The sequence below is a fragment of the Arachis stenosperma genome, chromosome 3, assembly GCF_014773155.1.
Source record: "Arachis stenosperma cultivar V10309 chromosome 3, arast.V10309.gnm1.PFL2, whole genome shotgun sequence".
Classification (NCBI taxonomy): domain Eukaryota; kingdom Viridiplantae; phylum Streptophyta; class Magnoliopsida; order Fabales; family Fabaceae; genus Arachis; species Arachis stenosperma.
Window position 1 is genome coordinate 80960764 of NC_080379.1, and position 12830 is coordinate 80973593.

Here is a 12830-nt window from a genome sequence, read left to right on the forward strand (position 1 = left end):
GGAAAGTCAAGTGATTGAGCTAACTCTTATTCGCAAATCCTAGTCCTCTCCCTTGGGAAGGTCTAGCGTTAGTAAATACAGAACTTAGCCAACAACTTCCAGTTTAATCTTCACTTAAGCCTTCCAACTCAAGTGTATCCTCTTAATCATCAACCCCATGTCAAGTAGAGAATCTACTCTATTGACATCAATATAATACTCAGAAAAATATAAGAAAAAGACATAATAAATTAAATAAAATAGAGACTGAAATTTAATTAAAAATAAAAGTAATCCTCTGTATCAACAATCCATGAAAATAATCCAATTATCACTCTAAACAAGAGTTAGGAACATGGAATAAATAAAAGAGCAAATAAAGAAACAAACTAGAATAGTATCTTCAACGGAGGTGACGACTCTTCAATATCCAAAGCAAAAAGCATAAAACTAATAAACTATGAATGTAAAGTGAACCTAGAGGAAGAGTAGCTTCTCTCTAGATTCAGATCTAAAATCCTAAAACTATCATAATGAGAATGTGTTGATGTTCTCTTGAGTCTCTGCATGTTCCCTGGCTTTATTCTATGTTTTTGGGTTGAAAACTAGGTCAAAACGTGGCCCAAAATCACCCCCAGCATTTTTTGTTATTTCTGCAGATCGCGCAAGTCACGCGTACGCGTCGGTCACGCATGCGCGTCATCCAGCGATTTTCCTTGTCGTGTGTCTGCATCATCCACGCATACGCATCATTCGTACAGACTCCAATCTGTGCGTACGCGTCAGGCACGCCATGTGTCACTGCGATTTTCTCCATTCTGCACGCTCGCGTGAGCAACGCACGCGCGTCGTTGCTCGCTGGTCATCTCCTTAGTTTCTTGTGTTCCTTCCATTTTTGCAAGTTTCTTCTTCATTCTCTAAGCCATTCCTGCCCTGTAAAGCCTGAAACACTTAACACACGGATCACGGCATCGAATGGTACAAAGGAGAATTGAAATACACAAATTAAAGATCTTTAGGAAGCAAATTTTCAACCATAGAACAATCTTAGGAAGGGATTGTAAAATCATGTAGTTCATATGAATAAGTGGGTAAAGAGTTGATAAAACCACTCAATTAAACACAAGATAAACCATAAAATAGTGATTTATCAACCTCCCCACACTTAAACATTAGCATGTCCTCATGCTTAAGCAGATAAAATAAACATGTAGGGAAAAGTAAGACTAATGCAATGCAATGCAACCTATGTATATGAATGCAACTATATGCTAAGATGATTTTGTCTACTTGGTTAAAAGTAAATAAATTCTTCAAGACAAACATAAATCAAATCCCATTAATTATACAGTGAAGACAGGTAAACTTGTAAGAAGACAGCTCATGAAAGCAGGGAACATAAAATTTAAGCATTGGACCCTTACTGATGGTGTATGTGCACTCTAATCACTCAAATGTATAGGGTAATCACTCTACTCTTCTCTTGTCATGCTTTCTAAATTTTGTTCTTCACCTAACCAATCAACAAATAATTAATGTACCAATACAAACATCATGAGGTCTTTTCAAGGTTGTAATGGGGCCAAGGTAAAGGTAAGGATATATATATATAGTTAAGTGAGCTATAAATTGAATCCTTTGATTAACCTAAGCTCTTACCTATACATACTTTATAAACTTTTAAATTCATGCCTAGCTACCCAAAATTCCCCACTTTTGCATTACATACTTATGCATCACCCTTTCTTTTAATTTTTATCGCATATGCATTGATTTTTTCATTAACTTAACTTAGCATTGGGGTAATTTTGTCTCCTTATTTAATTACTTAATTACTTTGAATGTTTTTTTTTAAAATAAAATATATAAAAATAAACATAACATTATCAATGCACATGGATTTTTAATTTTTTGGTCTTACATGAGTAGGTACCCAAATTTCCTTTATTTTATCATGACATGTTCCTTTATTAACCCATGTTCCCACGATCTTTCCACACTCAATTGGTACACAATCTCTAACTTAAGCTAACCAATGATTCAACTGGGGTATTTAATTGTTTTTCTGCTTGAGGTTAGTGATGTGGTAAAATATAGAATAAATGGAGATTTAAAAAGCTCAAAGTGGCTAACAAGGGTAATTGAAAGGGTAGGCTATTTTGGGATAAGTGAGCTAAAACAATTAATGGCCTCAATCATATGCATGCATATAAATACACTAACTATTGGACTGATGACTTACATCATCTACCCTTTTTCTTGCATAAAAAGGACCATAAAAGGGGCATAATCTCATTTGATCATTGTAATTCATGCCTTAATTGATGAATATCATAGTACATTGCTTTGAAATGAGTTTGTGCTGGATTTCAGGTGGAGAAGATATCAAAAATGGGAAAGAAAACAACAAAATAAGTGGGGCGTGTGAAGCATGCGTGCCAGTTGGAACAGACGCCACAAAGATGTATTGGCGTGGCACGCCAGAAGCTGGGCGTGACACACTGGTACAACATTCTAGAGAGCAAAAATAAAGACCATCAAAGGGGCGTGGCACGCGAATTCGTTACTAGAAGAACCATCACTATGGCGTGCCACTTTGTGTCGAAGGCGTGGCACGCCATCCCCAAAGTTCACTAGGGCGTGCCACTTGAGGATCAAGGTGTGGAACGCCAAGCCTAAAAGACCCACAATTGAATGGGCGTGCCACTTGAGCAACAAGGCGCGGCACGCCAGTGAACAAGGAGACAATGCAAAAGCTGGGCATGCCACTTGGTATCGAAGGTGTGGCACGCCAGCTCAAGAAGTCCCACTAAGGCGTGCCACTTGAGTAATGAGGCGTGGCACGCCAGCACCTAAGGAGGCCAAATAAAGCTGGGCGTGCCACTTTGTATCGAAGGTGTGGCACACCAGCTCAATCATCTCACTTTAGCGTGCCACTTGAACATCCAGGCGTGGCACGCCAACCTCTGGGACCATGGCAAATGAAGGGCGTGACACGCCAGTCTCGTGGCATGGCACGCTGGTAGTGTTTTCCAAAGGAAGAATTAAAGGACCAGTGAACTCAGGCGTGCCACTTGGGAGATGAGGCGTGGCACGCCAGCAAGAAGATGAAGCAAATGAAGGGCGTGACACGCCAGTCTCATGTCGTGGCACGATGGTAGTATTTTCCAGAGTGGAAGAAGAGGAGCCAATGAACTCAGGCGTGCCACTTGGATGACGAGGCGTGGCACGCCGGCAAGAGGGTGAAGCTTTAAGAAGGGCGTGGCACGCCAAACCCCGGGCATGCTACGCTGGTACAAATTTCCAGAAGCATAGAGATAAGGAAGATGACCTTGGGCGTGCCACTTTGACTCGAAGGTGTGGCACGCCAGGGGTTAAACAGAGGATGGAGTGCCACTTGAATAGAGAGGCGTGACATGACAAATCAGAAACAAGAAGGAGCATGACACGCCAGAGAAGCGCCAGTCACACGCCAGCTGGAATATCACATTTGTTGAGTTTCTTTTCCCTCCAAATTGTAATTTTCTTTTCACTTTTGTAATTTTCTTTTATTTTCTAGATCTAGGAGTAGTATAAATACCCTTAGAAGTATTGGAAAAAAGGGGTTAGCAAGTCACAGAGTTGAGTTTTGGGATTTCACTTTTTAGTTTTCACACGTCATCTCTTGCATCTTTTGTACTTTCTCTCTGAGCTATGAGTAGATAAATTCCCTCTCATTGAGAGAGGGAGCTCTATTGTACTTGATGGATTAATGATAGTGAATTTCTTCTTCTCTTCATCTTCTCTTTGATTTGCTAGAAGAAATTTTGATATTCATGCTTAGTGTTCAATTAACTTGGAAAAGAGATTGAATGCAAAATGGGTTTCATAGGAACCTTGTAAAAGGAAACATGAAACCATGCTAGAAATCCCTTCTCACACTTGAGTAGAATCTGGGTTTTGGTGTTTGGATATGGTGACATACAATCCTCCCTCTACCTGGACCTATGATGATATGTGGTATAATCAGGGACCAAGCATATCTCTCTTCATGAGCAATTAAACCAAGGAATTGGCTATTGATCAAGATCTGAGAGATTGAGTCACCAAGGGATTGGGACTTAATCAATCATGATTGCCAAGAGGTCAATGAGTTGCATGATTGAAGAGGATATGAGCTGGATTTAATCCAAAGAGACAATATCTCCTGATCTCAATGAATTTCCCCATTCTTATCTCTCCCATTCTTTTATAGCTTTACTTACATTCTGTAAAATCTCATTCCCCTTTACATTCCTGTTATTTCCATTTCTGCATTTTATTGCTTTCTTTTATTCCTTTGCCATTTATGTTTCTGCCATTTATAATTCTGCACTTACAACTTATTCTGTTGAGCTTGACTAATTCACCAATTGATTAAAATTGCTCAAATCTACCAATCTCTGTGGATACGATCCCACTCCACTGTGGGTTAATACTTGACGATAATTTTGGTGCGCTTGCCAAGAGCAGATTCATCAATATTATTGGAAAAGGGTAGTGAATTCCGCCCATCATGGACATATAGGATGGAACAAAATAAAGATTACAATCATAGAGAAGTAAACACACAAGAATAAAATTTTTATTGTTAAATAATGTAACCATGTAATTAAGCTCAAATCTCACAGGTTGTGTATTCTTAGCCATCATTTTATGTTCCAAATACAACTTCGAACAAGTTTTAACAAAAAGATTTTCTTTCTAAATTAGTGAAATTTTTCAAAAATAGAGTCTTAAAAAGAAGCTTATTATTTTTCAACCAAATAGATCATGCATGCAAATAACCTATTACTATGCAATCTATCCTATCCTAATTAAAAGAAAAAAAAATAAATATCCTATTTTATTGGTGTTAAGGAAGAGAAATTACCTCCGGAAGTCAGGTACTGACTGACCTCCCCACACTTAAAGCTTTGCACCGTGCTCAGTGTCATTTGTCAGGAACAAAGGGGGGCTGGTAGCAGTGTCTCCAGAAGCGGGACCGTCATGGCTCCCTGTACTGGTAAAAGAAGTGGAGTCTGGATCTTCCTCGGGTGGGTGGTTGCCAACAAGCAGCTCCTTGAGGTATGTAAATTGGCACTTATTACGGTGCTCTCTTCGCTTTCCTTACCGGTCTAGCTGGTCCAATCTCTCAAGTATTTGATGGAGCAGTTGGTTTGTTGGAGGTGCTTGTGATGTGGAAGGAGAAGGAATATATCCGGCCGGATCTATAGGCCGGCTAGTCGTGGCTGTTGGAGGTTTGATGTACTTCCCGTTAGGGACATACTGATCATTACACGAAAGTATGGTCTTGGTATCCCCAGCTCTGTAGGAGACTCCGGCTGCTAAGACTAGATTTGAAACCAAGGCGGGAAAAGGTAAGTTGCTCGCAATTTGTACGTGTCCTAAAGCATTCTGGATGTCTTGGTAAATTGAGGTGCTGGTCTGTAAGGATACACTAGAGTAGAACAGCCATGTCTGCGGTGAAGGAGGACTCGTGAGTTCTTGGAAAGACGTAGTGGGACATAATCTGTGCCCATACTCAAGCCTCCATGGTCAGTGCTAAAGCCAATATTCCCTTAGGTCGGGATCGATGGTATTCATAGATCCATCTGCTGCTAGGTTGTGCTATAACTCTGAGAATGGCGGCCCAGTCAAATTTGTATGTCTGGCGTTGGACAGAGGCTTCTTGAAATGTGTCCAATCCTTCAGGGACAGGGGAAAGATCTAAAGCTTGTTGAATGGCCTCTTTAGTTATGGGGACTTGCTTCTAACGGATATAGACAAACTGCAGTGTTGGCATGTGAAAATTGGAGTAGAATTCAACTACCCATGATAGATTAACCTACCGTGGCTGTCTTCGTAAGAATCCCCATTGTCTTCGCTCAATGCGGGGTTCAACAAATTTGACGATGTGGGTCGGAAGGATCAGTAGGTATTCATTGTTATAGTTCCGCCCAGCCAGTATGGGGAACGTTTGCTCAAAGTAGCGGTTGGTGAACCGCGCAGTGTCCTTTACTGGAAAGGATTTCTCTTTTTCACCCACCTTGATGATCCTCTTGATTTGCTTTGTTGAGGGCTTTACAGCTGTTGAAGATGGCTCTACCATTAGTGCTCTTTTTGTTCCTTTCCTTGCTAGTAGTTTGGGAGTAGCTTTCTCTTTACCCTTCTTGGTGGCCATCCTGAAAGGGAAAAGGTAAGTACTTTAAAACTTCAAGGGTTAGAAAAAGGAAGAGAGTATGATACGTGATAATTAATACACGGTAAAGAAGGATGTCGTTAACACATGGTCATGACTACATGTGATCAGTTCATCAATGGAAACATAGCAAGTGCATGTGATGCATTTAAAGCAAGATGTTTATTGGCATACCGGCAAAGGTATGAGTAGCATAGATCAAGCATTAAATGTCCAAGTTAGATTATCAACTATTTTAAACTAACAATCTATTTTGTATTGACAATTATATTTAGTCAATAAAATATAAAAGGGATTTTGTGAAAAACGGACATCAGAGTGGTAGAATAGAATAATTTAAAATAATGCACAATGTCATACGGGCTTTTTCACAAACACTTAGCATACATGGTAAATATGTTATAGAAAGCATTTAAATTGAACATGCAAGCAATCTTTTTTAAGAAGTAATATTAATTGTCAAACTATTCCTTAATACACTCACAAGCAAGATATAGAAGAAAATAATCACCCAATTAAATATCTAACACCAATCAAAAGAATATAAAAGGAAAAAGAAAGAAAAAAGAAAACATAGATAATGAAAAAGAAAAGAAAGAGAAAAAAGGAAGAAGAAAACATAAATAAAGAGAAAAAGAATAATGGAAAAGCAAAGAACCTTGATAATGGTTGTGAAAAATAAGAGAGGAGAGAGTAAAAAGTGTGAAAGAATAAAGAAGGAAGAAGGAAGAAGAAAGAAATAAGAAGGGATAAGAGAAATTAAGATTGGGGAAGAAAAGATAAGATATCAGGCGCTGATCTGGATAAGATGTGCGTCGCACGTGACGCGGACGCGTGGGGCATGCGGTCGCGTGGTTTGTGATAATTTCAGGTGACGCAGACACATGGGTCACGCGTACGCGTGACCTGATTTGTGCTATTGGCGCGAAAGCAGCATTGCACGGGCACAAGTCTCGGTTTTATATGCACATTGCCAAAATTTAGGGTGACGTAGTCGCGTGGGTGACGCGGACGCGTGAATGGCCTCTATTTGGATAATGACGCGGACGCGTGGGGCACGCGTTCACGTGATGAGGTTTGTGCTTCCAGCATAACTCCAGCCCCATTCCATCATATCGTTCTGCCAGACATTTATTTACGTCGATATCGCAGGGTGACGCGTGTGCGTGAGTGACGCGCTCGTGTTGAAGGCGGATTTTGCAAGTGACGTGGACGCGTGTTTGTGTCTATGGCACACCTCCAGCCAAGCTCCCGCATGACTTTCTGTTTAATTCCCTTTTTTCGCTCATGCACCTATGACGCGGACTCGTCAGCGACGCTTGCGCGTCGCGTGCTTCCCCCCTTTTTTTATGTAGAATGCGAATGCAGATGCAGACTAAGTGCAGAGGTTATGAGAAGAGTCATTAAGAAGAAAATAAAGTAGAAAATGAAAAAATAAAACTAAGACTGAAACGGAACAATCATACCATGGTGGGTTGTCTCCCACCTAGCACTATGCTTTTACGTCCTTAAGTTGGACGGTCTTTAGGCACATTCTGCTTCTGTTGGTGGGTCATCCAGGAGGAAGACGTCTAGCTCCTTGTGATCCTTCATCTTCTCACCATGATAAAGCTTTAGGCGGTGTCCATTGACCTTAATGAATTTGAAGCTAGAAGGATGACGCAGGTGAAAAACTCCGTATGGCTCTGCCTTTTCTACTCTGTAGGGGCCTTCCCATCTAGATCTCAGTTTTCCTGGCATAAGCCTCAGTCTGGAGTTGTAAAGAAGAACTAACTCCCCTGGTCTGAGTTATCTCCTTTTTATGTGCTTGTCATGGATGGCCTTCATCTTTTCCTTGTATCGCCTGGAGTTGTCATATGCCTCTAGGCGAAGGTTCTCTAATTCTGCTAGTTGCAGCTTCCTTTCAGTACCAGCTTCCTTATAATTCATGTTGCAATCCTTTACAGCCCAGAAAGCCTTATGTTCCACTTCTGCTAGAAGGTGGCAAGCCTTACCATACACTAAGCGGAAGGGGCTCATCCCAATGGGTGTCTTGTACGCTGTTCGATATGCCCAGAGTACATCTTGTAACTTGGCACTCTAGTCCTTCCTATGAGGCTTTACTATCTTCTCCAGAATGCGTTTAATCTCTCTGTTAGATACTTCTGCTTGCCCATTGGTCTGGGGATGATAAGCTGTTGCTATATTGTGAACAATCCCATGCTTTTTCAGTAATTCTGTTAGTCTCCCGTTACAAAAGTGAGTGCCTTGATCACTCACGATTGCTCGTGGTGATCCAAAGCGACAGATAATATGGTTTCTAACAAAGGAAACAACAGTGTTAGCATCATCAATACGGGTAGGAATTGCTTCCACCCATTTAGAAACATAATCTACAGCTAACAGTATATAAAGGTAACCACTAGAGTTTGGAAATGGACCCATGAAGTCAATGCCCCAAACATAAAAAATTTCACAGAAAAGCATAATCTGTTGAGGCATATGATGTGCTATAAACTTGATAGCTACGATTTTAGGAAATTGCACGATCGGCAAAAATTCCTTCCGGCAAGTGCACCGGTTATCGTCAAGTAAAAACTCACAATAGAGTGAGGTCGAATCCCACAAGGATTGGTTGAGTGAGCAATTCGGATTAGAAGTGTGTTCTAGTTGAGCGGAATCAAGATTTAGATGAGAATTGCGGAATGTAAAATTGGCGGAAAATGTAAATGGCAAGAAATTGAAAGTGCGGAATCTTAAATTGCATGAATTAAAGAGCGAGAAGCTAAATTGCTGAAATTAAAAGGGGATCGGGGTGATTGCATGAATTTAATTGCAGAATGTAAAGAGAAAGTGGTAGATCAGAAATGGGGAATTCATTGGGTTTCAGGAGATATTGAGATCTCCGAATCAAAACATTTTTATCCCTTCCTCAACCAATGCATTCATTGAATTTTGCTTGGCAATCTTATATGATTGGATCCCAATCCCTTGGCTCACCAATTCTCTCTAAAAACAAACAAATTCCCAATCCCTTGGTTTAAATGTTCATAAGAAGAGATGATGCTCGATCACTGATTATACCACACAGTTTCATGAACCACAATTTGGTAGGATTACATGTCACAATATCCATCCAAACCCCAATCCAATTCACCGTGAGAAAGCTTCTCTAGCATGAATCCTCCATTCCTTTCCCAAGGTTCCGAAGGATTCCAATTATGGATAGTTTCTTTCCCAAGACAACTATCCAATGGAATTAGATCGAGAAGCTTTCTAACAAAATTCAAGAGAAAAGATTGAAGAAGAAGATAAAAACTATTATTGATTCATTGAATTACAATAGAGCTCCCTAACCCAATGAAAGGGGGTTTAGTGAGTCATAGCTCTGAATTCGATTACAAAAAGATGAAAAACTAGCAAAATGATCAAAAGTTCCCCGATAAAAGTCTCTAAAAGTTAAATTCTATCCTATTTATACACTTTCTAAATTGAGCTTCTGTTGTGTTTCTTGGGCTTTGAGGCCTTTTCCTGATTTCCTTTTGCCTTGGGTTTATGATCCATAATCCTGATGAGGCTGCTGATCCAATTCTGTAACATTCATTGAGCCAACTTAGTGATAATCAAGTACTGACACATGACTCAACAATTTGAAATTCCAGACTCATCAATTTTTCAGGCCCAATCCCATAAACCATGATATTCAATTGGGTTTCATACCAGAGTACGTTTAAGTTAATGTTTGTGCTCAAATGCTAACTTAAACTGCAATATCTTTGGTCCAGAAACCTTTTCAATTAGTGGCGTTTAAGTTGCAGTTTAAGCTTAAACTGCAACTCAAACGTTGGACACTCCTGGAGGTGATATGAGTCGAACACGTTTAAGCTTCAGTTTAAGGTTAAACTGAAGCTTAAACGTGGAAATGGAAGAAGGCAACCCTGGAGTGTGGAATTGTCGAACACGTTTAAGCTTCAGTTTAAGGTTAAACTGAAGCTTAAACGTGGAAATGGAGGGAAGCCATCCTGGAGGGTAAAGGTCGAACACGTTTAAGCTCCAGTTAAGCTTAAACTGGAGCTTAAACGTGGAAATGCAAAACGCAACCCTGGAGGAGAATGGTCGAACACGTTTAAGCTCCAATTTAAGGTTAAACTGGAGCTTAAACGTGGAAATGGCTCCCTGGTGCTTTCAATTCTGGCGTTTAACTTCTAGTTTAAGGTTAAACTGGAGGTTAAACGCCACTTTCAGCCTTTCCTCAGCTTTCATGATTTTGGCGTTTAAGCTCCAGTTTAAGCTTAAACTGGAGCTTAAACTCCACATGTGATATTCAAGCTTCCTTTATTGATTTTGTTGCTTCCTTGCCTAGCCTCTTCTTCCCTGAAATCATCCAAACAACTGCATCAAAGTCTTGCAAAATTTCATGAGAAATCTTTCATTCATAGCATTCAAGTAATATAACTAAAAACTCATGAAATTTGCATCAAAATCATACTGTTTGGATGGTTTATTGCTTTGTTATTCATTTAACCATTCTTGGTTACTTTAAGCTCAAGAAAATGCATAAAACAACTAAAACTAACAGAAAAATGCTAGTGAAACTAGCCTAAGATGCCTTGGCATCAGCATATCATCCCTCTTTGATATATTACCAAACCTTTGGCATGGGGAACAAGATTTACAAAAGGTAGCGGCATCTTTAAAAAGAGCAGGCCACCAGAATCCACAGTCTAAAAATTTTCTAGCTGTTCATTGAGGGCCAAAATGTCCTCCACTCTCAGAAGAGTGGCAAACCTCTAAAATGAACTGGAATTCTGATTGGGGTACACACTTTCTAATTACCTGGTCAGCACCACACCTCCATAAATATGGATCATCCCATATATAATATTTGGACTCACTTATCAGCTTGTCTCTTTGATGCTTAGTAAAATTGGGAGGGAAAGTATGGCTAACTAGATAATTAGCTACGTGTGCATACTAAGGAGCTACTTCAGATACTACATGCAAGCTATCAAATGGAAAAGCATCATTGATAGGAATGGAGTCATCCTTAATGTGCTTAAGGTGACTCAAGTGGTCTGCCACTAAATTCTGGTTACCACTCCTATCCTTAATTTCTAAGTCAAATTCTTGCAGCAACAGTATCCAACGTATCAACCTTTGTTTAGACTCTTTTTTAGCTAATAAATATTTTAGAGTTGCATGGTCCGAGTACACTACTACCTTAGTACCAAGTAAATAGACTCGGAATTTATCCAGAGCAAAAACAATAGCAAGAAGTTCCTTTTTAGTAGTAGTGTAATTAGACTAAGCAGTGTCTAAGGTCTTAGACGCATAAGCTATTACAAAAGGATCCTTACCATCGCACTGAGCCAGTGCCACTCCTACTGAATGGTTGGAGGCATCACACATAATCTCAAAATGCTGGCTCCAGTCTGGTCCTCTCACAATTGGAGCTTGAGTCAGGGTGATCTTCAGCTTATCAAATGCTTGCATACAACCTCACTGAACTCAAACTCAATATCTTTCTGCAGTAGTCTGGATAAAGGTAATGCTATCTTACTGAAGTCCTTAATAAATCTCCTGTAGAAACCTGCATGGCCAAGGAACGAACGGACTTCCCTCACAGGGGAGGGGTAAGGCAAACTAGAAATGACATCTACCTTTGCTGGGTCTACAGAAATACCAGTATGAGAGACAACATGTCCTAGAACAATCCCTTGTTTCACCATAAAATGACACTTTTCGAAATTCAATACAAGGTTTGAACTAACATACCTGTCTAATACTTTGTCTAAATTATCTAAGCAAAGGATAAAGAAATCACCATATACACTAAAATCATCCATAAAAACCTCCACACAACTCTCAATGAGATCAGAGAAAAGACTCATCATGCACCTTTGGAAAGTAGCGGGTGCATTGCATAAGCCAAAAGGCATTCTCTTGTAAGCGTAAGTCCCAAATGGACATGTAAAAGTAGTCTTTTCCTGATCCTCAGAAGCTATATGAATTTGAAAATAGCCTGTATAACCATCTAAAAAGCAATAATGGGAATTACCTGACAGGCGATCAAGCATTTGATCAATAAATGGCAGGGGATAGTGATCCTTGCGAGTAGCTTAGTTGAGATGCCTATAGTCAATGCACACTCTCCATGAATTCTACACTCTAGTTGTCAAGAGCTCTCCATGCTCGTTTTTTACTGTTGTCACTCGAGACTTCTTGGGCACCACTTGGACTGGACTGACCCATTCACTATCTGAGATGGGGTAGATAATATCTGCTTTAAGTAGCCTGGTCAATTCTTTCTTGACAACTTCTAAGATGGTGGGATTCAATCTTCTTTGGGGTTGACGGACAGGCTTTGATCCCTCTTCTAAGAATATTTTGTGCTCACAAACTTGAGGGCTGATGCCTACTATATCCGCCAAGCTCCACCCAATTGCTTTCTTGTGTTGTCTCAGCACACTGAGCAGCTGATCCTCCTATTGGGAAGTGAGTTCCCTTGCAATGATAATTGGGAACTTTTGATTATTCTCAAGGTAAGCATACTTGAGGTGTGGAGGAAGGGGCTTCAACCGATCTCTGCTCATGGCTAGGCTCTGGATCATCTGGGGTTATTGACAATGGCACAGTGTCCTCATTATGTTCAGAGGGTGTCCCCACACTTGGA